The 24,148-nt window shown below is 39.6% G+C and overlaps 1 protein-coding gene across 1 annotated transcript in view; it reads left to right on the top strand.

Moving 5' to 3' along the window:
• Positions 1-24,148, top strand: part of NDRG3 (NDRG family member 3) — a 66,007-nt gene that overhangs the window by 295 nt on the left and 41,564 nt on the right. The gene's annotated exons all lie outside the window — the stretch shown is intronic.

Consider the following 24,148-nt stretch of genomic DNA (forward strand, 5'->3'; position numbering starts at 1 on the left):
GCGGGGCGGCGCGGCTGGGCGGCAGCTGGCGGCCGGGGCACCAGCTGTACCGGGAAGCCGAGCCGAGCCGCGCGCCCCCGGGGGCTGCTGCCTGGCCTCGCCGCGTCCCCGGTTAACGGTCGCCAGCGGCGGTTAACGGTCACCGGCGGCGGGCTGAGGCGGCCGTTAGCGGGGGAGCTGCCCCGGCCGCCGCCTGCCCTCGCGCCCCGCCAGAGGCCTCACCCGCGAAAGGGCTGCCTCGGGGGGAATTGCAGCCTTCTGCTTGTGCTTGGCGGAGGAAAGTACCGCTCTGACACGGAGCTGGTTTTAGGAAGTAATCCTTCTTCATATTGACTTTCATTTTTWAAAAAATTATGCATATATATGTATCTATCTATCTATCTRTCTATATATACACGCACACACATATATATACACATCTTCAAAACTCGCATCTCATTTCTTGTAGAGTTTTTTTTTTATTATTTAACCACTGGACTGGAATGCTTACTGTGATGAATAGCTTTGTTTTCTGAGTATTCAGGTCTTAAAAATTTCAGTTGTAATTATTTATTTTGGACAATGAAAACGGTTTTATTTTTCTTTAATTCTGGAGGGTTTTGTGAGTAGATGAATGGGGAAAGGAATAGATTGTAAAAATTTGCAGTTGATTTGCAGTATCTCTTATGTTAATATATGTTTATTAATGCAAGTCACAGGGAGTAATTTTAAATGTGTTGTGAAGTCAAGTGCTTCCATTACCATAAAAATCATAAAGTCCTATGCAGAAGATCCTAGTTTTATAAGACAAACATGTGTAGCATAGTGCTGTCTCTTGCTTCTCTGGAGGTGTTGGGAGTGCTGTCAGCTGGCCTTGTGCAATGCATTGGGATGCTGCAATTGCCAAGTAAGAAGCTTGTGGGATTTTTTTTTCCGCCTCTCAAGTTTGATGAGTCTGAGACTGGTGTGCAATGATGTTTATGATAGAGTGTGAGCCCTGCTGATGAATCCTGGTTGAAGTTTGTAGAATGGGGCTTGCGGATCACATGCGTGGTTGCCACAGGGACCAGGAGAGGTTTGGTAGGTGTTTAGGGTGTTGCATCTGGGGAACCTGCAAGAGCTTCTGTGGTTAAATTCTGAAATGATGAAAAGATGGAGGTTAGATATGGAGAAGAATCTACTTCAGCTTCCTATGTCAGGTACGTTCATGATGGCCTCCTCTATTCGGATAGGACTTGCGAGCTCGTTACTTCAGAATCTGCCTGTCCTTTTCCATAGAAACAAGTGGGCAGTGACCTTCCAAACTCTGGAGCCTGTCAAACTGTGTTTAGCCCTAGGGTAGAAGGCCAGTTAGATACTATAAAGTATAAAAGCTGGGTTTAAAATCAACTTGGAGCTTTTGTGTCGCAGCAGGGGAGCAGAACTGACCAAATGTCTTTCTGTCACTGCAACTGGAATTTCAGTAGTAAGTGTTAGAGGTTGGCTCCTGAATAACCTAAGCAATCGCTAGACGTCTGGATTACTGGTCATTGTACGGCACCAGGATTGTGGAGAAGGCTCAGGACCAACAATGAAATTTGCAGTTTCAGTTAATTATTTGGAACTTTAAAACTTAGCTTGTGTGACACAGTAGGCATTGAAACTGGCTGTCTGGAGGGCAATAACTTTGTGTGGGCTACACTTGGCTTATCTTTGCAAATACAGAGGCTGGAAACTTCATAAAATGAAAATTAAGCTACTGCTGAAACCAGTGTTATTAGAAATCCTAATTATATTCCTGATTACTAATTGAAACTAGCAAACGTATTTAATTCCTGTTTTCCTAATCTTCAGTCACCCTTAGACGAGGGAATTGTTTGCAGCTTATATACTCTTTGGTCTTATAGTCATTGGTCATACATGACAGGATCTTTAATGTTTTTGAATGGAAAATTTAACTGTAGTAATGCGTTTAAATTTCAGAAGATTGTTGCATAAAGCGTATGTTTTGGTCTCTTGAAGAAGTACTATAAAATTTTGTGGAAGATGCTACTAAGACAGTTTCTGATCTTAAATATTCTTCTGTTGTGTGCTCAGTATAAACATTATAGCTAAGTTCTAGTGTATAAGTATAGTACTTTCGATAAGAAACTGAAGATCATAATAGTCATATCGTCTAAGCACAAAAGTAAACAAGATAGTTTTAAAAGCTGATTTGCTTTGTCCTGATTTTCTCATGTTTGATTTTCCAATAGAATATGGATTTTCTTTTTTAACTTGTTATTTTTCTCAAATAATAGCTCATGTGGACTGCCACCACTATCTTTTACTGAAAAACCATAAGCCAAACGCTCAGTGGGTTCTATTTCTGTAGCTTTAGTCAGTGCTGACACCACAACCTTCCATGACCAGGCTTTATCTTGTACTCATAATCTGTCGGCTTTATCTTGGATATAAGTACATATACCTCCACTGCTTACTACTGTTAAGCCTAGTGTTGGACAAATGTGCAGTGTCAGTTAAGGCTATTTCTATCTGTAATTGTTACCGTTTAATCATTATCATTTAGTCAGTGATAGTTAAAGAGGATAGAGAGGCATTTTTTTGCTTCCATTCCTCTGTGTGATATTGAAGGAAAGTTATCTGATACGTGTTTTAATTCATCTTGATGGTCTCATTTTTTTTCATATTAATGTAGTTTGGAGGTAATAATAAAATTCTATATTGCTTCCTCCCTGGGAAGACTCAGTGTTTTGGCCAGATCAGGTTGATTATTAAGCAAAGTAGTTGCTATTTGGTCCTGATGTGAGAGTGACTGGTGAGATTGCGCCCTCTGCTGTGCAAATCAGAGTTGGTGGTTGATTTTAATAATCTCACTTGGCCTTCACTTCTTTTGCAAATTCTGAATTGTAAATGAGACTTGCTGGATTTTTAATAATATATTCCTATTGATCATTCACCATATTCTGTCTGCTCCTGTCCCTTCGACTTTTCTGACTGATGTAGCACTGTTTAGTGTAGAGGTCAAATCGATGCTGTGGGAAGCATGAAAAGGAATAACTTTAWTTTAATTTGGCTGTTGTCCTTACTGCACGTGACTACATTTCTGTGCTTACAAGGGGTTTTTGTTCACTGAGAGGTGTCCCTTGTTTTATGTAACACAATTGCTTTGGAAGTTATAGAGCCAACGTTTAATTTTATAGTAACCATTACTATTCAGTTGTGGGTTAACTAGATTGATGATTTTATTCATAATTGTCAGGTGAATTAAAAATGTGTTATTAACCATTTTTTTCACAAGAGCTGGAACTGTGGCTTTTCTCTGTGTGTTTGAGCAGAGGATGTAGACAATCTGCTTCTTGAAAAGGATTTCATCTGTACTTTGGTGGTGAAGCTGCTGTTACACCTTAAGCTGCTCGATTGACTAGTTCATTCATATCTAGAGAAGAGCAGGGCTAACGTATTTACACCTTTGTCTGAAACCTCTCTTATCTGCTGTCAAGAGGTACTCGTTGCTTCCATTTTAGTTAACATTTAATGTATTTTTCTTCAGTGAACTTGCCCATGTCTCCACTAAAGTCCATTTAAATCTGCAGTACTGATAGCATCCCAGGAGAGGACTTTCAGAGCATAAAATAATATTCTGGGAACTAATTACTATTAATTTTTGAGCCTGACAGCTGCTAGCTTCATTTCATGTATCTTAGATTTTGTACTGGCAGAAGYAGTGAACAACTGATCCCTGTTTGTCTTCTCCATGCAGTGGATGATTTTATAGGCTTCTGTCAGACGTCGCTGTAGTCATCTCTGTTTCCAGGCAGAAGAATCCTAGCCCAATCAATCATTCCTTGCTGTAAGACTTTTCAAACCTTGTTACCTTTTTTGAAAAAATATTTTCCACTTCTGTTTTATCTTCTTGAAATGGAGGCAAGCTGTGCTCAGGGTTTAAGATGCAGACAAACTGTAGCTTTATAAGGCGACTTAATTCCGTTCCTTTCCTAATCATTTCTTTATATCAGATTTATTTTTTGGTTGTTGCATGGCCTTGAGCTGATGCTTTTTATCAAACAGTCTGTCCTGACTTTCAGAATGCTAATGATCAGCTTGGAGCACATCACTTTTTAGGTGAAGTTAGGATTGTTTTTTTTCCTGTGTGCTACTTTATATTTATCTGCACTGAATTTCATCTGTTATTTTATCTCCTGTTTATTCGGTCTCACAGATTTTTTTTTTCTACAGTTCTTGTGTCAACCCTTATCTTTACTATTCTGAACAGCTTATATCCTCAGCAGATTTTGTCACTTCACTCGTTGTCCTCTTCTCCCAGATTGTTTATGAATATAGCATACAACACGGAACTCAGCAAAAAGCTCTTGGCAGTCTCCATTCCCTGTGAAAATTGACTGTTTATTCCTGCTCTGTCTTCTGTTTTCCAACTAGTTATTAGCCAAGGTGAGAGCTTTCCCATTTATCCTCTAGCTGCATAACTATCAAAGTTCAGTAACTATCTGAGTGTTATTTTGTATTAGTTTCGTACTCCTTGCTAGGAGCAGAGGTTAAGTGTCCGTTCCTGCGAACAGAGGGGTTTTGCCTGTCCTCCCAGCCCTCCTTGATACTCCCCACCTGCACTCCTGCTACCGTGCAAGTAATTGAATCCAAGAGCAGATCTAGCTGCAAATGAACCCAACAAATAAATTAATTAGTTTTCAGCCAAATTAATATTGGTCTATAGCTAGCACACAAGTGTGTGGATTTAATTAGAAGGTTTGCACGAACCTACCTAAATTAATTCTATAGTTAGAGCTGCTGATTAAAACTGTAAACCTGCATACTCAAATGAAATAGTCTAGACTTGAAGGCATGGTAAGTGTCCGTGTACAGATCAGCAGTCTTTATATTAAATTAGCATTAATTTGTTGCTGTAGTTAGATCAGTATGACTCGATGTATGAATCAGACCTAAGTACTAATTTAATTGATGTTTGTGAATGCTTCTTGGACTTTTTCATTATGCTGAGGCAGAAAAGAATCTGTCTCTGTGTGTTGATACCTGCAATTTCTTAAAGACAGTGAACAACTTTTTTTTTTTAAGTGCATTTATGTAAATTACTAGGCAACTGATGTTATTCTGTATCCTGCATATAGACTTTGCCCTAATTCATTAGGAACATTTGCATCATAAATACTTCAAAAATATGTAACTGAATTCACAAATATTGCCATTGATGCACTTGCAGTGTTTTGTAAACTGCAGAATTTTTCTGGTTTTGTGTACATTTTGGTTAACACTGTTATCCTAGATACAAACAATGTAGTTCTTCAGTGAAATTACTGATCACTAAACAGGCTTTTGAAGTGTATTCCTGAACACTAATACACAGATTCAGCAGTTCTGTTGTCATAAAAAATATAATAACAGCATTCTGCTGAGGTGTTCCCTGTCTGTGTTTCTGTATGAAGAATTAAAATTAGATGTTTACATTGTTAGGAGTTTCTTCTGACAGTGGTAGATTTGAAATGTACTRTTTAGCCAATAAGGATTTTTTTTTCAGTTTGTGTGTTTGTAGGTGTAGTCACCTTCAAGTAGGTGTTTACACAAGTCTTTTTTTTAAATATAGCAAGTCATATGTATGTTTTCTACCATAAGAGATTCTGTCGGATTTTTTGAATTTGTGAAATTTTTCCAGTGCAAGGTACAAGTAACTTCAGGTGAACTGAGGTTGCATATGTTGGTACTTTACTTATTTAATTTATTTATTTATTAGAAGTCTACTTGTGCTGTCAGTTCAGATACTGTATGATCTGTCTTGCAAATGACTGGAGGATTAATTAAACAGTTTTGAGAGTGCCATGCAAGCATATATTCATTGCTCGAAAAAGAGGCCTTTTTATCTGTTCTGTGAAATTCTACCTTTGTTGTTCTGCTAACTTATTTCAATTTGACGTTATTTTGGTTGGAACAGAAGTCTTTGTTACAACTTCAGCTCCTCTGTTCCTTCAGCTAAGGTGAGAAGTTTTTCCGAATGTATTTATTCTGGTCCTTAGGAAAAATGGGTAAGATTTTTTTTCTTCATTTTACAGTACAGTTGTCCATGTCCATCTATGGACTGACAGAGAAAAGAGCTTGAGGCTTGGTGGARGTCTACACACGGATTAGCAGAGCCGTGCTGTAAAATGATACTTTCAAGATAAATAAGATAAATTGGAAAAATTAATTATAAATAATGATAAAGTAATAAGGAGCTCCTATGCCCAATTACAAAACATTTTTGGTGACTTCTAGGACTAAACATTAGACCCGGATGATATTCCAACTAATCTATGTTTTGCTAGTAAATAACTTTGCCAGATCACATCTGATAGATAATGACCTYGCAGATCTGTACGGGAGAATGTCAGTGAGAGCGTGTGAGCACTACTGTGAGATCTTGACACATTAAGAGTTGGGAAAATACCTTGGAATTTTTGGACTGAACTGCAAGATTACCAGGAGTTGCTGATTTCTGATTTGTATCAAGTAGAAAACTTTAAAGGAAGGTAAACTATTTTGASCATTTTCCACAGTATGCTCTCTTTATAAGCAAATACTATAGCTGCTGTAAAGGTGTTGGAATGAGTGAAAAATGGAGGTTGTTTAGAAGAAACCATCCGTCAGGATGGTTTATGACACATTGCACATGCCTGTATCAGTCTGTGAATGCAATGTTGTAATATTATCTGCACGGTTACAGTCGCAGTTTGTCATTTTGTAGTATTTGACTGTATACCTTTCATATTAGTGTGCCTTATAATTGAATGATTATGGCTAAGAAGTCAGCATGGACCAATCTAGGACAATCAACTGCAATGTTTCAGTTAGTGGCTCATCATGAAGATTTTTACCCAGATGTCTAAATTGCAAAAAGGGCAAGAATTTTCCAGCAGAATGAAAAGAAAAGCACAGAGACAGTTATAAACTTCTCCATACAAAGGAGTTAATGAAGAAGTTCAGATCATCTCTGCCTCCAAGAGAAAAATCAAGTCAATTTGGGTTTTTGGAAGGTTAAATGTGTTTTATTTCAGTAAAATGTTGAAAGACAGACAGAAAGAAAGAAGTCAAGCCTCCGTCCCCGGAGAGGAGCGGTGATATGGTCTGTGGGCCTAAGCGCCCCGGCTGTATCCCAGCCCAAGAACTTTGCAGTGCATAGGGTCTTGCCGTAAGACTAAGGGTTAAAACGTTCCTTTGACCACATTGAGCAGAAAGACTGCACTGGGCTAGGCAGCACCTAAATACTTGTTACCTTTTGAACATTTAATTAATGTGCTTGTAAACTGTTTTTAAATAGTCTTGGAGCTTATGACTGTTCTGCTGCTGGAGTTGGTTGTGAGGTTGGCCGTATGTAGCAGGAGCTGATGCAAGTTGACTAATGATTCCAGGATCACAGAGTTTGGTAAAACTTTTACTAAAATGACACAGAAAACAGCAAGTCTATGTTTTGCACGGTCAAGCTTCAGGAAACACCAAGTGCTTGTACAATCATTTCTGGCTCACAGAGGTCGTCTCTCTGTTTTTTTCAGCAGAGTTCTTTATTTTAGACAGCATAAAGCATTGATATTTCACCCAGTTTCCACATCCAGAAAGATTTTATGTGCACGACTTCCAAGTGTGATACTTGAATTTGGCAACTACTTCCTGAGAAAGGATTCATCTGGGCTAATGGAGCTTAAAACTGAGTTGATTTTATTGTTCATTAGCTCAAGTTATTCAGTGCATTTAAATATTCACTTTTATGGATATATCACACTTATTATAGGATATGTGTCCAAAATACTTTGTGCAATAGCTGCTGATTATTTTTTTTCCTGTGGAAGTGCTCAGCAGAAGGAGTTGTCTCAGTCATGCTGTTCTTGCTCCGGGGCCCTGCTCAGAACTGTACTTGCCTTAAGAATGGTTGATGTCCCTGCGCTCCCTATCATTTAAGTAGTCTGGCTACATCCTGGAAGATTTCCAACCCAAACTCACAAGTCAGAGACCTTTGTTAACATGATTATCTTGTGGGATAGCCTAGTTCTGAACTTCTGCAGGAAGCAGGCTAGAGAGCATAGGTGGGGAAGATGCAGGGATAAGAAACACCATTTCCAGATGAAAAATTCTTCCCTTCTGAAATAAATCTTCCAGTCAGCAAAGGATAGTTTTTAAAATAAAGATGACCTGACTGGGTGYGAAAACACATGCACACTGTTTGTCTGTGTCTACCTGTCTCAGTGTGGTCAGAGCAAGACAGTGATGGACACTTACTGGTCCCTTTCTTGCCAAATGCTTTTTGATATTTTGCTTTTTGCTTTTGCTTCCTGCTCATGCATGTTGAATATGGATGGGTATGTTCTGTGTGATGTGTACTCCTTTGCTGTCTTCATCATGAATTCTTTGCAACCGCATAGGGAATCTCAGCAATGATTCCCAAATTTTAGGTAGCGTGGCAGTTGCTGTAACAGGATTAACAGAGGATTCTTGTGACTTCATAACATTTCCTGTATCCGTCTATTTCAGTAGTCTTTTAAAATCTGGGAAGATAGAGCTTCAGTGCCAGAGTTGCTTGATTGTGTGTATACTACAGAAGCTTCACTAATGTAATGAGTCCATCAAGCCCTTCTGATAGAGGTGCAGTTTACACTGAGCAAAAGGACTTCTATTGGTATGCTATGTAGTAATTGCCTAAATGAAGTGTTTTCAAGGGTAATTTGATACCAGTATAATTATAGGTATGCTACTGCTCTCAGCACTATAAAAAGGTTTTTAAAACAATTTGCTAATCTCACCACTTGGTTATTTGAGGGGAATGGGGAGGGGTCTTGTGCATGTTCCCCACAAATACATTCCACTTCTTCTGGCGTTATTGTTAGTCAGAAAGTGATTTTTTTTCTTTTTTTTTCTTCTTTCACTGATTACACAGCTTTTCTTGGTAATGCAGCAGCCCCCCAAGCTTTTAAAAGCTTATGATCCTACTTTTTTTGTGGATTGTGATGGCAAACAGGGAGCAGAATTTCAGGGGGATACTTCAACTTTAATAGTAAAGAATTGGCAGATGAGTAACACTGGATATCTTTGTGTAACTCCCTAGGCAGAGCAGCACATCCCTTTGGAGGGGACATGGACTGCTGTGCTGGCCTCGCAGCAGGCAGCTGCAGCTCCAGTGGAAGCAGTGTGCCTGGAGCCGCTGCAGCGCTAAGGCCTGAACCCATCGTCTCAGGTATCCTGAGAAGCAGCAGTCATGGTCTGAAAAAACTTCATTTTTTAATATTTTTTTTATTTAGGTTGCAAAAGTAAAGCCTTGAAATGCTTGCTTTTAAAATTGCATTGCGCAGTATCTCTCTGAGAGATGAGGGAAGAATTCACTGAACATTAAAGTCCTTGTCAGCGATCCTGTCCTGTAGGAGAGGGGTAGTTTAAGTTTTTCTTTTGCCTTTCACTTTCACAAGCTAAAGTTCTTGTTTGCTTGGCTTTTGGTTTATTTAATAGCTTCATACTCCTCTGTTAAAGGCAGCAGTTTCTTAACAACAAAAGCGATAAGTAAGTTAGCCACAGAAGCTTACACCATCTAAAAATAAAGATAAGAAATGAATATAGTTAAACATATGATTCAGTACCTTTGAAGAAATTCATAGTAAAATAGAGATGTGAATTTAAGACTTATTTTATGTAAAGGCAGGAGAAATATTGTCAATATTTCATTTTCATAAAATAAGGATCATTTAGGCTGCCTTTATGCAGCTCTCAAATGTAAATCTCTGATTACACCTTCTATGATTGTTTGGTAGGTAGTAGATTAAAATAGTCTGAAATATATGCAGCAGAAAGCCTGATTTGTGGCCTAAGCATTAATTGTCTGCACTGAGAAGCGTGACAGTTTGGGTATCTTGCTTTTCCTGTAGTTTGATTTCTTTGATGTGATGCGTTAACATTGTCTCAGATCTCTAGCCTTCACACGCCACTCTGGTCTGTGGAATGATTGTAAACTTGGCACTTAGGCTTCTATTTTTATCATGTTTCCACATGAAAATGAACTGCATATGTAGAAGCCATCATCAGTCATCTTGCTGGCCTGAAAATGATTTAAGGAAACTGAGTCTTAATAGTGTCAAAGCTTTCATTAAGAAAGAACTCAGAGATCAACTTAAAATGTTGAAACGTTTCCTTTTAGTGAAGGCTCTAATATTTTTATCCAATTATATACAGYACTGGTGTCTCTTTTTTTGCATTTTTTTTAATCCCAGAGTCTTCCCAGCACTGATAATTCCAGACTACTTTTTGTAAACTAGGTTCTTAGATTTTTAGATTTCAAGACCGACGCTGCTGTAAACCGAGTGAGTTGTCCCACAGTCTTGGCCTCTGCTTCCTTGCAGCACAGTTCAAGCATCTGCGTGAATAAAACATACAGGAAGAAAGAGAGTTGGGTGGTGGTGGGAGGATGGAGTTTTGGGGATGAGGCAGGTTGTTTGGTTGACTTTTGTGCGTGTGAAGGAGAGAAGAGGTGCCGTGTTGTCTTAGCTGATGGATCTGGAGCTCTGGTATATCACTGCATTCCTGCGACGGCGTTGCAGCAGGAAAGGGGAAATCTCACTTGGGCAGTCTGCAGACAGTCAAAGCAAGCAGTGATTCCTGTGCAGCCAGCAGAAACCAGTCCTTTTCTGCAGGTATATTTGTATATTCATTTTTAAGGGGTAAGCCATTAAATCTCAGAAAAGCGACAGCTTCTGCTTTTTCACCTTGACACCTGCATTAAGGCGGTTTAGTGGTTGCCATCACTGCAGGCCTAGTAAGGCTGGTCAGGCAGCGCCGTTATGCTTTCCCGGCTGCAAGTTTTATTACTGGTGATTAGGTAATAAAAAAGCAGAGAACAGTTTGCAATGTGTCTGCAAGACAGCAGTGAGGAGGGAGGGAATCTCTGATTTACTTTAGGGAGAGTCATTAGCAGATGAGTCTTGTTTTAATGTTTTAACCTTCAGTCTGTGGCAAGGACTACTCTGGGTAGAGTCAGTAGCAGTCCTTTTTCCCTGTTTCTTCCTCAGTTAGGGCTTCATTTGAGGGGGAAAAAAATGACTTTTGGAGTAAGAAGTGAAATTGCTATGGAGAAACAGGGATGATTTTTGAGAGAAGTTTCAAGAATGATTAGCTACCTAGAAAAGATGCATTGAGTCTAAGCAGCTTAATGTACCAAGGAGGGGGTTGAAACAGGTACTGTATCACTTGAGGTATCTGAATGTGGGGAGCTTCTGACAAAGGTCTGTTTTGGAGACTTCAATAAAATCCAGTGTAAAGAAGGAGACTTCAGTATTATTTAAACTGTAATTGAGGTGGCTGTTTAACAGGAGCACAGTGTTACTTTGTACGCCAATGCAGAAGATGTATATAAAAATGATAACTAACATTAAATTATAATTTAACTTAAAAAAATAAAAAGTTAAAATAAAAAAAATCAACTTGAGAGCAAGGGGAAGGAGAATGAGTAAATAAATACTTGAATTTTTAGATTTATAATTTTTCATGAAAAAGATTTTTAATAAAATTCTAAAGAGAAACTCTGAAACATCTCCCTGAGGAAGTATGAAAAAAATGATTTTGTAGTGCAATAACATCTTAAACATAGCCTACACCGGTGCTGATTGTAGCATAATTACTCAGATTTTGTTGATGTGGAGTATAAGAAGGCTAAAAAACGGCAAAAGGTGACAAGAAAGAGCAGAAACATGGAATGAGAAGTGATTTGAGGAGATGTTAAATAGATTAGGACGCCTCGCCTTGGAAAGGAGGCACTTGGAGAAGGAGGCAAAGTAACTGAGTTTTATGAAAGCAAGAATGGCGCTGAGAAGGTTAGTAAAGACTGATCAGCATTTTTGAGAACATGAGAACTGCTGGGGCATCTAATAAAACTTCATCTGTAAATTGGGCAGAGGGAAGATTGATTTTACACAGTGTTTCCACAATGTTATCCATTGCCRCAGGAAGATGCGGAGGCCGAAAGCACAGAGAAGTCAGAGTTAGAAAAGCAAATGGAGAATAGGTGACAGAGGTGACAGTGTTTGTTGATGAAACTAAATTATTTATGATGGTAAAAAGAAGAGTGAGCTGTGAAGAAATGCTGAAAAATCTTACAGGATCAAGTGCTAAAATAGCATTTTAAATTCCATCTAATGAAGTAATGCACATGGAGAATGGTCCCCAGCTGTATGTATACAGTGATGAGCTCTGAAATGACTCTTCAGTCGTAGATGAAATTTGGGAGTGATAGTAGGCAGTTCTATGAAAATACTATCCCAGTGGTTGGAAAATTAAATTGAAGGCTAGATGCTCATGGAAAAATAACAGTGACCAAAACAGGAAACATACTACTATATAAGTCCATAGTGCATCTGCATTACAAATGCTGCATGAGCACTGGTCTCATCCCTCTTTAAAAAAAGAAAAAAATCTAGTAAAACTGAGAGAGGTCCTAAAAAGGTTGACAAGAATGAAATGGGTCCTATGTAAGGAATGATAAATAGATGAGATCTCTTCATTCTGGAAAAGGTGTCTTTGAAGGGGATGTGATGGAAGTGCATAAAGTCTTAGCAGCAAGGACTGAAAATGAACTAACTTTTCACCATCTCTTCTAATACAAGGACTAAGATCAAATGGAAAGAGCAGGTGGCAAGCTCGAAACAAATAAAGTGAGTTATTTATAAAGTGGGAACAGGACTTTCTCCTTTCTCTTTGGCATTGAGGTTTTCATCTGTTGGAGCAACTCCCTGGATTTAGGCTGATTTATTTTGCAGTTCACTTCATCAGAACATTGTTCACAGTGCTTTTAAAGCTTAGCTCTAGCACTCTTTTTGTAAGAGAAATCCTTTTGAATGTCAGAGCTTAATTTTGAGGCCTGGCAGCTAAAATACTCCCTCTGATCAGTTTTCATTGGACAAAATCAATGCAACTTCTAAATAAGTACTTTGGTGAAAATAGTGACGTTGAATACAGTCCATTCAGATAATGAGATACAGTTTAGGCTTCTGAGCATAAGTCAGTATTTTGATCGGAGTGTTAAAACTTCTGTGACAGCAAGAGCAAATATATCCTCATTGTCTGATAAAAGTGAGTTGGGATGATGGTATATACTTACAATTCTCATAGTTAGTTCCATCTTGAACTACTAGAAAAATAATACAATAGTAAAATACCAACCAGCAGCTGTAGTGTTATTTTGGGGTTGGTCCATGGGTTTTGGAAAATAAGACGCTGAAGGAGAATGTTTTGGATTCATGGAAGTTTTTCCTGAATGGCGGAAATAATGTCCTTCGTTCTGCTTTTTGCCGTGACTCATCTCTAAGACACCAGCCATTTTAACCAGGACATGGTCCAGTGTTCAAGTGCTATTTATTTGACCTGTGGTTTGTTGTGTTTGTGTCCTAACTGACAGAATTAATTTGTTGCCAATTTAGACTCATTCAGAGCAGCTTACTAAACATCACTGCACTTACTTGCAGAGAAAAATATCTCTTACTATACACCCTTAAACTCTCAAACAGAATCATGGAATAGTTGGGATTGAAAGGGACTTCTGAAGATCATTTGGGCCAACTGCACTACTTAAGCAGGAGCACCTAGAGCAGGTTATCCAGGATTGTATCCAATCAGATTTTGAATATTTCCAAGGGTGGAGACTCCACAACATCACTGGGCAACCTACTCCAGTATTTAACCGCTCTCAGAGACAGCAAGTGTTTTCTTGTGTTACAGCGGAATTTTCTGTGTTTCTGTTTGTGCCCACTGCCTATTGTCCTGTCACTGGGCACTGCTGAGAAGAGTCTGGCTTTTTCTTCTTTCTTCCCATCAGATATTTATGTACGTTGATAAGATCCTCCTCAGCCTTCTCTTCTCCACACTAAGCTATGCTAGCTTTCTCAGCCTCTCTTTGTATGAGAGATGCTCCAGGCCCTAAATTATCTTTGTGGACTTTCACTGGACTTGCTCCAGTAAATTTATGCCCCTCTTGTCCTGGGGTTGGGCACAGCACTCCAGATATTGCCCCACCAGTGCTGAATAGAAGGGAAGAATCGCCTCCTTCAACCTGTTGGCAATGCTCTTTCTAATACAGCCAGGATGCTGTTGGCTGCCTTTGCCGTGAGGGTGTGTTGCTGGCTGAAGGTCAGCTAGGTGTTTACCAGGACCTTTAGGCTCTTCCCTGCAAAGCTGTTCTCAAGCTAGTTGGCCACCAGCCTGTACTGATGCAGATAGTTACTCCTTCCCAAGTGCAGGACTTTCAGCTTCCCTTTGTTGAACTTCATGAGATTCCTCTCTGCCTATTTCCATAGCCTGTTGAGGTCTCTCTAAATATCAGTGCAACTGTTTGGCTTATCACCCACTACTCGCAGTTTTGTATCATCTGTGAACTTGCTTAGTGTGCGTTTGATCCCATCATCCAGGATATTAACGATGATAAACAATATTGGCTCCAGTACTGATCCCTGCAGGACACCATTAGTGACTGGTCATCAGCTGGGCTTCAGGCTGCTAATCACAACCCTCTGAGCCCAGCAGTTCAGCCAGTTTTCAATTTACCTTACTCACCACTTACCTAGCCTGCACTTCATCAGCTTATCTATGAGGATATTATAGGAGACAGTGTCAAAAGCCTTGCTAAAGTCAAAATAACATCAGCTACTCTCCTTTCATCCACCAGGCTTGTTATATCATATTAGAAAGCTATCAAGTTGGTTAAATATGATTTCTCCTTTGTAAATCTGTGCTGACTATTCCCAATAATCTTCTTGTCTTTGACATGTCTGAAAGTAGTGTCTAGGATTACTTGCTCCGTCTCTTCCTAGGGATTGAGGTGAGGCTGAGTGGCTTATAGTTGCCTGGATCCTCCTCCTTGCCCTTTTTGAAGATAGGAGTGACATTTGCTTTCTTCCGGACCTCAGGAACCCCTCCTAATTGCCATGACCTTTCAAAGATAGTCAAGAGTGGCTTCGCAATGACATTGGCCAGCTGCCTCAGCACTCACAGGTACATCTGGTCAGGGCTCATGGGCTTGTGTGTGTCCAGCTTGTCTAAGTGTTTCCTATCCTGATCCTCTTCTACCAACGGTAAGTCTTCATTGTTCCAGACTTCTCCTCTCATCTCTGGGACTCAGAGACTACTCACCTGAATTGTACTTAGAGTTGTATTTCAGGTTAACATCTGTTCCTGAGCTGGAGAAGGACTCATAGTCTCAAAAGCTTGTCTTTTTTTTTCAGCTGGATAGATGAAAGATGCTATCTCAATCTACAAGTCTTACCTCTGAAATATTCAGTGGCTGAAAGAGCAGAGATAAGGGTGGTGGGGTCTGTTGGTGTTTCCTATATAACCTCTGCATTGTAGCTGCTTTAGCATTTGTGGAGCTGCAGTGGGAGCCTGTGACTTCAAGGAAATCATAGAATCATAGAATGGTAAGGTTGGAAGGGGCCTCTGGAGATCATCTAATCCAACCCTCAGCATAGCCCGTACGGGGATTGAACCTGCGATGTTGGCATTAGCAGCACCATGCTCTAACCAGCTGAGCTAAACCTGCCCCCCCATTCCCTATCTAAGAGAAGCCGATGTCTGCCTCACTTCAGATCAGATATTGCTGTGCTTAAGACCCGCTCACTCCTGAGATAACAAGGGAAGATTCTGTAGTAAGGAGGGTTATTATCATTTTACTTTTAAAGTATAACATGTGATCCAGAGTAACTGGATTACTGGGGTTTAACAGATAACTAATTGTGTTATGTTCTGTGTGTGCTCTCTACCTGTCAGCCAAAACCCATTAGCTTAAATTACTGTGAAGGAGGCTCAAAAGAGTCTACATTTTGTTTCCATGAAGATGACTTAAACTATTATGTTATTCTTTACAATTGGGTTTGGCATCCGTTACTACTCCAATTCATCTAACTAATAGTATTTTAATTACATCTGATGGTATGACAGTACCCTTCTTTAGAACACTTTAAATCTCTTGGGTCCATAAGATTTCTTCAGAATTTATGGCCAGTGTACTGCAATACTGGACACAGTATAGGTAAATATATATAGTGTTTCCCCAAAAGATGAGGCAGTGCAGCTTGGCAGGGAGGGAGAGGGAAGGTAATATGCAAGTGTTTTTGTTCTTGTTTTTTTTAAAAAAAGTGCAGAAGTACCGAGGAGTCTCATTTTACTACTTGAGATAATTGAATCAGCAGTGTCTTCAAACTCAATTCTACCTAAAGGTTAATATGGGAGAAGTGTTTATGTAATCTTATAGGAATTAAATATTCAAACCTGGTAAATATTTGATAATTTCTCTCCAGGTAAGTGCAAGCAAGCTCTCCTGTSTTTAGGGAAGGTATTATGAAAAACCTTTGTGATGTCAGGACTGGCATTCTAATGCTTGTCATTCTGCTAAGGGCCTTGCGTTGAAAAAGTCCTTCTCTTCACAACACACACTGACTTTGTAAAGCTCTGGTTGCTCAGAGCTGTTACCATAGCTCATAGGAAGAGATTTAGTTGTTGACGTGGCACTAGAATCTTACCTTGGACTGAATATTGGGTTTGGACGTTGACGTGTTAGGATGAAGGAGCATTCTGTATTGAATAGGTAAAAACATTCATAATGTCTTTGACTGTTAGGGAAGGAGAGATGCCACAAACTAACTTTCATGGATAAGGCTGCCCTAAACTCTTTTCTGCAGCACTGAGCCTGAGAATAACCTCTGTATTCAGAAAGAACATCACCATTTCTGTGTACTAAGGAAGAAGCTTCAACAGGACCTGAGAGAAATTACATTTCCCTAAAATTTACTTTGATATACTAGCAAAGAGGAAATACCACTAGGTGCTGTTCTTCTGTTCTTTCCTAGGCATCTGTTCTTGAACCGTATCAGAGACTGGATCTTGCACTGTGCAGACCCAGTGCAGTTCTTCATCTGTTCTTATTCTGGAAACTATTGAATATTATTCAGAATGTGTGTTTGGGAATGGGGGGGGGCTCAATTTAACCTTAAACCTGTTATTTTGACATATTAACATCTGCCCTGAAAAATGTCATTTCTGTTGCATCTGATGTCCCTATTGTGAAGTATCTGAGTTGATTCCTTATCAATTATTAATCAGGTTTAGAAAGGGAATTTCTAAATAAGGCTAATGAATGGCAGTAACAGTCATTACTTTTGCATTTTCCTTTTTCTTTATTTTTTGTTGTTTTGTTTTATCTTTACTTCTGAATTGCTGTATTTTCAGGTCAGAAATCTCTCTGTGCATCTATCTTCCACTAAATAAAAGAGAGTTATAGAGACAGTGAACCTAGTCTCCTCTTACAGGTTCACAGTGAAAGGATAGGAGTCACAAGCTGCAGCAAGGTAAATTCTCATTAGATACAAGGAAAAGAATTTCCACAAGTGGCCTGTTGTACTGAAAGGTGCATCCTTAGAGATTTTCTGAATTTAGCTGGGCAAGGTCCTGAGCAACCTGATCTAACTTGAGATTAGGCTTGCTTGGAGGGGGAGGTTGCACCAGATGACCTTCAGAGGTCCCTTGCAGCCTAAATGATACTGTGATTCCATGCAAGTCCCAAAAATGAGAATCTTGCAAAGTCACTGTTTTGCCATTTTTGCTTGCAGAAGAATCTGTGAATGGACTTCTGAGAAACTCCCTGTTCATGCCTTTTACTCTAGAAAGTAGCTTTAGGCTTTCATTTCATTAGCTTTAACCTTCATTGCCTTCTTGGTACAGTGCATCCTCCTGCTCTCATGCTGATCTCTGGGGTTTGAAACTAGGAATTTGTTGTAAGCAACTCTTTCTATTGACAAGGGCGTTACATGCAAATCCCATCTGATGACTCGAGTTTGTTCAGAACCCATGGCATTGAAACAAAATCACTTATATTGATCTTCAGGTATTTTTGAAAAAGCAAATTTTTAATGCATTTTAATGCTTTCAGGGCTGTGTTTACAGTAATTAGATGTCCTAGATGGAGTGTCCACAGTATCACAGATTTTCAGTCCAAATTTCTTCATGTTTCTTAGTGGATTTTTTTTTTTTTTTTTTTTTTTTTTTTTTGTGGTCATATCATGTACCATAATATTTAAAATAATTTCTGTTTTGAGGAAGGTTTATTTTTTCATGCACTAATGTGATACATAATAGGAAACCCTCTTTGAAGTGCTGTTGCTTGTGAATGTTTTTGCTGTATCTGTCTTCTTTGTTGACAAGTTTTATTTCCCAGATATAGAGACTGAATTTCACTTAATAGCAATCCTTTAACTTGCAGTAGTGTTTCTTAATGGAGACTAAACTCTTGAGTTGGTATTCAACGTGGACTTTGACTTGGAGATTTGGAAGGGACGAGATATCTGATATTATCTGAGATAATATCAGCAGCAAAAACAGACTCAATATAGGTCTGTAAAAACTGTTCTTTTCTCAGTGCAAGTTGTTTACCTTGTCCAGCTCAGTCACTAGATAGCTTCAGCTTCTAACTTTGACCACAACAAACTTTAATGTGTTCTTAGTAAGTGCTTCTACACTTCAACTGCTTGAAATCCCTAAGCAGCAATACCAACTGAAGAGGGACCTGGAGATGGGACATGTAGGGTAAGTGTTCACACAGGTGCATAAAACCAGTGAAATACAGGAGCTTTTCAGTCAAGTGCATGTTTCTAGAGAGATTCCCTGCTGCTGAGGAACACTGTAGATGGGGACTGGGGACAGGGACGCAACAAAACTGCAAACACACAAATTGGTGGAGAGAGGAATGAGAAGAGAGAGGAGGAGGAAAAGGACAGAGAAAGAAAGGAAGTAGGGATTCCTTCCTACCTGGAAATGACTTTGTGAAATGAGATCTCACCAGGGCAGGAAGCACCTACAGAGGGCTTTACGGGGGATGTGTAAACACCTGTAGGTCAGAGTTTCTTCCTTAGGCCTTATCTGTCAAACTACAAATTTCAGAAGGCATATTTGGTGCATAGTGCCGCCATCCTGTTATCTCCAGATACCTTCAGAAAGGCTGTTATACCTTCCTAACTTGACTGAAAATATCACTTTTTCTCAGAAGATATTTTGGGTATCTTCTTACTTTGTAAGTAGATTTATATTTGACTTCAAGCAGAACTTGTTCTTGTGAGTAGTGATTTGAAGTCAGTTATCATTGGCTGGGAATCAAGGCACTAAGACTGTTGAAATTCTTATGTACTACTTCATGGTCCTGTTAAGGGTGACAAATTATTTCAGCAGCCAAAAATGGCAACTGTCAGCAGAGCTCAGGCTTGTCATTGGTGGGAGCTCCTTTCTGTCTTTGAGAAAAATGCACCTTCTGCCCATGCAAGTTTGGTGCATACACCAGGCAGAGCTCTGCGGCCATGCTGACCGAGGACCTGGGAGYTTAGGCTTTCAGCCTGCCCTGCTGCTGGAAAACTCATGAGCAATCAGTGCCATTACTGATTGAAACAGTTAATGCATTCTGCAGGAAACATTTTTTTTTCTCTCTCTCTTTGTTCAAGTATGGTCTGATGGTGTGACTAACACTGAGGAAACCCACAAGAAATACGCTATTTCTCGACAGCTGCCATCCAGTGTCAAGGCTCCCATTTTGATCAAGCTTAACAAATTTATCCAGGGGTCAGGCATACCTAACCCCATCCCAGAGCTGGTACTGTGTGAATCTGTTCCTGGGCATAGGTTTTAAATGATTTGTTATTGATGGGTGGCTTTTACTGGCTCTGGAGAGAGGGCAGGCATCCACTTTTGGGCTCTTGGTACAGCTGACCATGAAGTGCATCCCTTACTTCTACATACTGCACTTGGTGATTTAATCTGATGATAGTCTCAGCTGTCAGAAAACTGTGCTCTTTCTGTGTACACTCATACCGGTAGCCTGGTGGGTGCTTAGTGCTCAGATGATGTTTTTTTCACAGTTGAAGAGTATCAGATTGAATCCAGGCCCAGTCAAAATAGGCTTGATGCTGGTGAGAAAATAATTCTATAGACATGACACAGAATTGAATTGTGCTGTATCATTTACAGACCCACTAGTTTCCCAAAGGTGAAGGGACAGGCCCACATGCTTGCAGTTAACACTAGTGGCAGAGTTACTGAGTAGCTTCCTGGTGATAGCATGCCACTGTTCTTGATTAGCTGGGAAACCTTGGTTTTATTGCTGGAGGGACATGGTCTTGTGTTTGTAAGCAGTTGTTACCAGTTGTATCCTACAGCTGAGAAATACAGCTCTGAGTACTGAGTTGCTGGCCTCCTTAAAATTCCAGGTCATGCAGTGTGGATGGGTTTCTTTCTCTTTTGCAGAAAAGTCAGAATACTTAAGAACAAATGGGAAACACCCCCCCCACACACACACACATGCTGTCACTGTTGTGCATTCTTGCTCTCAGAAAATGCTTCTGATATGCTAAAAGTCTCATCGTTCTTTGTCAGGACTACAACTTTCTAAGCTGCCTAAATTAAACTGTCACAATGTTTGTTTTAAGTGACATCGGAAGGTGGTGACAACTGGAAATGCTCTTCCTGTGTTTTTCTGTGGTATTTTCAGTGGTGCATGGTACTAAGCATTTTCCCAGCTGCCAGTAACAAAGGTTGATTCTTAAGCTGTACTTTTAGGGTTTTTTTTAACTTGAACTGGAGGAACTACATGTATTTTTTTGTGGCTGTCCTTTTACTGCCTAGAGTAAGGGCTGTTCTTAGGTTCCTTTCGATCTTCAGCTCTTGCACCATGCACCACACCCCAAAACCTGAATTTATGTGTGAGATGTAACAACATCTGTACAATATGATAATAGACACAATAATAAACATGGCATGCACCTTAGGGACCCTGAGTTGTATCATGCAGCAGAGCTGAAGATCTACTGTGGTTTTGTCATTCCCCAGTGCCCCTTTTACATCTTGGTCATCACATGCTCTCACCTATTCTGTAGCAGGCTTCCTGCTTTTGACATGTTTAAGTAACTTTTTCCTGTCAATTTGGGCATCCTTTGCCAAGACACTCATAAAATTCTTTCTTTTAGCCACCTGAATTTCCCTTTTGCACTTGTTTTGCCATGATTTATGGGATTTCCTGTTTTCCTCATGTGGACAAATTGTCCACTTTTTTAAAACTCCAACCTTTCCCACAGTAGCTTTCTTAACTTCCCTGTTGAGCCATGCAGAGTTTTGATAAGGTGACTCCATCTTTATGCTGGAATAGCGCACCCAGTTTACCAGGGATTCCCATGCAGGTTTTTTTATTATTATTTTTTAAGTCTCCGGGCTCCTTGTAGCATTCCTGTATTCTATTGCTTTTTCTTGCTTTCTGTTTTGTTTTGACAAGTTACTCCACCGTTACATTGTTCCTTTTCTTGAAACTGAGTATGTGTATGCTGGATTTGCTGGCTTTCTCACACTACACCATTAAGTCTAATTGTGTTTTCTGTTGTAAAGCAAATCTTTCAGGTATGTCCCAGTAGAAGTCTATAGGGTTAACTTCTCAGTACCTGGGCAAATGTACCTGATAGGGTGCTCATACCTTCAGGCACACTGAGCTATCTGGATTTAGCTGAACATCTTAGTGGCTGCCGTTTTCCACTGTACGTCTCCATTATATACATGCAAGCATTTGCTAATTGCTCCCTTAAGTCGATCATGAGCAAGGATGTTCACCGCAGCTGGAAGAAGACTTGGTTGATTGCTACATCCCATACCTCTTCCAACCATCACCGAAACAAAACATTACTGCCTGTTTTCTCAAAGGATTTGCATCTATTTCAGGAAACTATAACATGAATACCTGGGCTGGTGTGTGTTAGATGCTAATTTATAGCCCTGGTTACTTGTGTAACAGGGAGCACTACAATGACTGTAGTGAATTAACTATTATATTTTTGTGTTTGACTACTACTTATGTTGTATATGTTCCTTAACTTAGACTGTGAACTCTGGAGCTGGCTCCAAAGCTTGTTACACATCGTGTGAATGAGCATCCATGTAACTGCTTTACTGAAGTATCAGAGTAGACTTATATTGGTTATACGTATTTTTGTAGCCCCTATAACTTTGAGATTTTCATTAATTCCTCTCAGCATTTTAGTCATTTTTTAAAAAGAAAACAACAAAACAAACCAGAGAACCAAGTTCTGAATCTGAAGCTTTTCCTCCATTGTTAAAAATGTGTTTTCTTAACTAACATTACCCAACTTGGACTGAAATGTCAACTAAGGGTGTAATTTCACAGTATGGCTTGGGCTGTATTAATAATTTTCCTGAAGGGTGGAGCATGTCTTCTGCAGTTTCCCTTCGCTCTTGCCACATACCTTGAGCTTGCCCTGATGTTCATCTGATCACCTCACGGGCTCACTGAGTTCACTAAAACAGTAGAAAGCTGGCAAAAAGACGRTATTAGGTCCGCTCACTTTGCAGTCAGGCACACTAGACCCTACCTAAGACAAGATTTGGGTTACTGCTGCAAGGGAATTGAGGAGCAGGGCAGGAAGGAAGSGAGTTCTGGGTGACAAGAAAGAAAGCTGAAGGGTCCAATATCCCTTTTCAGGAGCTGTAAGATGAAAATTTGATTCATCTGTATCCTGAAATAATACCCTACAACAAGGCATCTCAGATTAGCAAGCTGTGTTATATGCTCTGTACGCTTTATCTAAATTCATCAGTTTTAGCATATCTTGAAACTAAGTGCAGCCTCCTGCCAGAAAAGTAATCATACTGTTCTCTTCTCCTGTGTTTCTTCTGGTGATGCTGCAAACACGCATCTTATCAGTTCAGTGATTCAACCGAAGAACTAACCCTACCAAACACCACATTTTTGTATACTTAAGTCTCAAAACAAGCCCTTGCACTAGAAAGATTCAGGAAAACAGTAGTACACAAGGAGCTGAAGAAGGCTTTTGATGAGTCAACCCCCTAATACAGTGATAACTAGTCCTGTAAAAATATGTATTTTTAATAGACCAATAAATGGATGTGACTTGCCAAATTACTGCACAATTGTTGACCTGGAGCAAGGGAAGAAGGAGGAATTTCTGGCTGGATTAGGGAGGGAGAACAGGAACATCCCTTTTGGTGGCTACCAACAATTAGATTGTATTAAGCATATAATGAAACTACATCCAGAATTTATTCCTGAGTTGCCTCGTATCCATTACTGGTTTAATCTAAGTTACTTTAACTAGTTAATTTGAGTTGCCTCTCCTGCACTGGCTAGCTGCCCGAGAAAGGGCAGGACTTTAAAAATCAACCTGATATACGGAAGCATGTCTTCTGCTTGAGAATGTAGGCTGGAAATGATGGACTGTTCTGATAGTTTCGGAGTAATACCACTAATCCTGGAGAAGAGATGGTTGCAGAATGGGCAACAAGTCAAACTGGAAGAACTTGTTCTGAGAGCTCCAGGGAGCAATGTGGGGGAAGAGAAAGAAGAATTTAATCAATCTGACGAAGAAGGGGRAGGGGGAAGCATAAATTAAAAAGTTATTTTATAGCAATTTATTTTCCATATAATGTATATGTGTTCTTAAAACTTATGACAGTCCTGTGAGGCCTGTGGTAGAAGGGAGGGCTCAATGTCCCTCTTGCCAGCAGCCTGTAATTACAGCAGATTAAAAGAGCAGTGAAACTGCATCCTGAGGCTTAAATCTGTCATCTAAGTACATCCGAATTCTTATATTCAGTATAGATCATCATTTAATATTAAGCAGTATGGGTGTGCTGCCAAAACCTCAAGGATTTTGAATCTCATGTCTAGCAGAAAATTTGGAATCAGATGTTGAAATGTTTGACCAACTTTTAACTGCAAGTGTACGCTTTTTTTTTTTTTTTCCCTGATGACCCAGCTTCCGCTTAACCAGATTTGGATGAAGTAGAAAGAAAAGATTGTTTTTCCTCTGTGAAGATACTAGTAGAGCTGATCTAGATGTGTAAGCTATACAGTGCAATGCGTTGGAGGGACCTGAATTAGCTCAGATACCCGAAGCAGTTGTGTTGTCGACTGAAGAGCGGAATATGTTAGGTCTTCCTAAGGTCTGTACGTATCTCTGATTTCCTCATCCATATTAAGTCAGGTTTTTGCAGGCTGCACTGTATTACACTGCACATACTAAGGGTTTGAGATGATACCAAAACTAATCAGCTCGATTTCTTCACTGCTGTGTATATTTTATTTGATAAGTTTTAGGTTTTAAAATTTATG

The sequence above is a fragment of the Rhea americana genome, unplaced genomic scaffold (genome assembly GCF_003343005.1).
Source record: "Rhea americana isolate MKP2758 unplaced genomic scaffold, rheAme1 scaffold_190, whole genome shotgun sequence".
In the NCBI taxonomy this organism is placed as follows: Eukaryota; Metazoa; Chordata; class Aves; order Rheiformes; family Rheidae; genus Rhea; species Rhea americana.